Consider the following 3511-nt stretch of genomic DNA (forward strand, 5'->3'; position numbering starts at 1 on the left):
AGGTTAACTTCAGGGCCCTGACCTAAGACTTTGAAACCACTTAAGAAACCTAATTTGAATTGCGAAAAGCTGCTGGCGCAAATCCAAGCCTTGTCCCTCAGCCCTGAGAAAACAGCTGTCTCACCATGCTAATCTCGAGATCTCTCTCTTTGCTGTTTTGTCTTTTATCTACCAATTGCTTAAAAAATTCCTATACAGTACTTTATTATTTTTTAACTCAACAGTATTTTTAAGACTAAAATACATGATAGATATCCAGCTACTGGAAACTTTGCGAAATCTTTTTTTATTTTTTTAAAAACCCACAGCACCTGGTCTTCCTAGGTGGTCTCCCATCCAAGTACTAACCAGGCCTGATCCTGCTTAGCTTCTGAGATCAGACAAGATCGGGCACGTTCAGGGTGGCACAGCCATAGATGACTTTCTGAAATCTTAAGCTTTGTCTTTAAAGAATGCGAAAACAGGAAAATGAAGGTTTTAGCAACATTTGGATTTAGTTTGTTTTTAAACCCAAATCAAAGAAGATTACTTATACTAGGAGAAATGTGTTATCCAAAATGTTCTGGAAAATTGATTTTAGGGTCTTGGCAATATGTAGACGGAATCGTAGGAATCTCGGAGAAGTAGGAAACGTAATTTAATTTTTTTTCATTTCTGTAGATTTTGCGAGATTTGTGTTTAATTTTATTTGGTTTCAGAGACTGAAACAGTAAATATTTTCATTGTTAAACACTTGTTTTTATCTCTAATATATGCTAGGAACGTTGCCGTTATTATAAAAGAATTAAAGTTGAATATTGGCACAATGACTGACACATTACAGAGAAACAATCATTTGATTAATGAATGACTGATACCTGATCTTATTCACATAAGATTGTGTGCATTAGAAAAAAAGGGTTGTATGGAAAGTCACCTCACAGGGCGATCTGATTATAAATTCCTAAATGGGCAGGTCATGGTGGGTAGTCACCCACGGGCCTATAACTTCTTTAGTGAAAGGTTTTAAGCTGGCCCGTCATTGTCCATTGTTGTCGTGTATAGAGGTTAGCACCCGTTTGAAAAACCTGGAAGAGGATGACGACTCTCAGGAGGGCACAGAATCTTGCTCACTCCCCTGTAACCCAATCCCCATCCAGCTTTGTCCAATCTTCCTTATGTCCCCTCTTTAATCTCAAATGCATAAAAGAAGTTGCAAAACTGTTACTCTCAGGAGCATTTGAAGTCTTGCTCCCAGGTATATATTGTCAGTTTGGCTCAAATAAACTATAAAAATTCTTTACAGGTTTAGACGTTTCTTACATCGGCAATTGAAAGTGTTTTACCCAACCCTGTTAGGAATAGGGTTCTAAGATTTACACACCAGGTTCCCGAAAGTCTCACGAGCCTCATAACTCCTTGTAGAATATAGTCTATAGACTTTGCTCAACAAAGGCTTAATGAATACAAGTGTCTTTAATAAGAGATCTTAATACAATAATAATATTAACAATAATATCTGGTATTTATCAAATACTTACTTCCTGAAAAGTGCAGTTCTAGATGATTTACTTATTCTTGTTGTTGTTGTTGTTGTTGTTGTTGTTGTTGTTGTTGTTGTTACGGGGGAGGGAACTGCAGCATATATCCGTTCATTAACTTCCCAGCACCCAGAGATAGAAAGCTCTGAGGGCAGGAATCAAACCAGGATTCAGACTTCAGGCCTCTAAGCTGCTTTGCCTCTATTGTGCTACTTGTAAAAATGCAAGGAACCTGGATTTATAGGCAACTCGTGAGCCTTAGCTTAGACTTTTTGAGTACATCATCTAAATAATAGATCACACGATTGCCGTTAGGTTATAGAAAGCTAACTCAGTCGTGTGGAAAAGGGACCGGAGGCTAGTTGGCCACGCAGGACTACTACAGTAATGCAAGGGACAGAGGATAAGGACCTGACAGGAGAGCCTGGAGAGAACAGGGCTAATTAAAGCAATAATTCTGGTGGGATTATAAAGCCACTGGAAAGGGGAAGAGGAAAGTGTGCAACCTGACTTCTGGTTTTAATGGTGGACACCTGGTGAGAGATTAGAACTAGGATGGGAGGAAGGAGTTTAGGGATGGTGGATGCAGGGCAGCAGACAGGGAGCTTGGTTGGGGAGGTGTGTCTTTGGCAGTGATTCTCTGATGAGGCACCATGCCTAGGAGGTAGCTGGAATACAGGGCTGGGGGTTAAGGACCGTGTTGTCTGTAGAGTGACAATTCTCTGCTCCCAAATAGCACAGATGTCAAAAAGTAGAAGGTTGTGCGTATTAAATCCTTGGGTTGTTTTTCAATTTTAACTTTCCATGACTCTATGTAGGAAACCAAAGTAAATGCTAGAATTCAGGGCACATCTACCAATTTTTGTTCAGAAACAATGGGCTACTTTGCATCAGCTCATGGAGTCATACAAAAGCCTTTCCTGGTTTTGCCTGGATCATTTATGCAATTCGTTCTCAGGACCATTCTCCCAGATTTAAATAAAATTTCTGCCCCACAGGAAGGTCGAGTTTTAACATCCCAAGGTTTGCCTGCTGGCTCCTCTGTGTCCCTAGTCCCTTTGTTGCTGTGTTATGGTATCATGTAATTTGAACTTAAATTTAAAATTACAGTGTAAGTTACAGCTGCAGCCTGAGGCTTTGCGCAAAGCCTGCTGCTCAGGCCCTTTTCTCCTTGCTATCATTGACTTTCTAATTATAGAGCTTCACTTTTGCTTAAGACAAGTGACAAAGCAGAACAATGCACACTGGCGACAGTGAAGTCTTGGTGTAGAGAAATCAACAACCAGCCTCAGGTGGGCAGACATCCTTATCCCACGAGAAAGTCACAGGAAGTAACAGTTTTCTTCTTCTAGTTCAAAGGCAACCCCCCCCCCCAAAAAAAAACAGTTTTTGACCCTACGTGTGTTTCACAGTGCATTCTGGCTTATACTGGGACAGAAACTTCCCTGAAACCCTACAAGGGCAGCTGTTTCTCATTAAGAAGAGTCTATCCCTGATGAAGGTGATAATGTTTCCAGCGAAGCCTGTTCTGGACGTACATCTGCGGTGAACATGTGAATCCTTTGACTTCCTGCTCAGAGAAGAAGTCCGCCCTCTGAATGTTCTGACGATTCTCTCTTTACCCAAACTTTTAGTTGATTGTGGAGACTTTCCAGAGTTTTCATTCATTCTGTACCTATTCCGCTTTCTCAGCAACCTAGAATGAGAAGAAAAAAACCCACTAGCATTTTTACAATCCATTTGAAGATATATCAAGCCAGCTATTACGCAGCTGAATTTCCACATAACTCCAGGACTTGTGGGAAGAACATATGTCAAATTTGGGCAAATATTTTCGGCTCAGTCCACACTAAGGCGATTAAAAGGTTAACATATTCACATCTTAGACGGGTGTAGGAAATCTTTAGTCTTTAAATTTTTATTGTGTGGCTCGTGGTTTACTGCCCTCAATGTCTCCTCCCATTGTATTGGGGACCTTCTGAGCAGTGACC

The 3511-nt window shown here is 40.6% G+C and overlaps 1 pseudogene; it reads right to left on the reverse strand.

The window, feature by feature from the left end:
- Positions 1–299: 299 nt before the first annotated feature.
- On the reverse strand, positions 300–418 carry LOC111741716 (annotated as a pseudogene).
- Between the last annotated feature and the right edge of the window lie 3093 nt (positions 419–3511).

Source organism: Pteropus vampyrus, unplaced genomic scaffold (genome assembly GCF_000151845.1).
Source record: "Pteropus vampyrus isolate Shadow unplaced genomic scaffold, Pvam_2.0 Scaffold81, whole genome shotgun sequence".
NCBI lineage: Eukaryota > Metazoa > Chordata > Mammalia > Chiroptera > Pteropodidae > Pteropus > Pteropus vampyrus.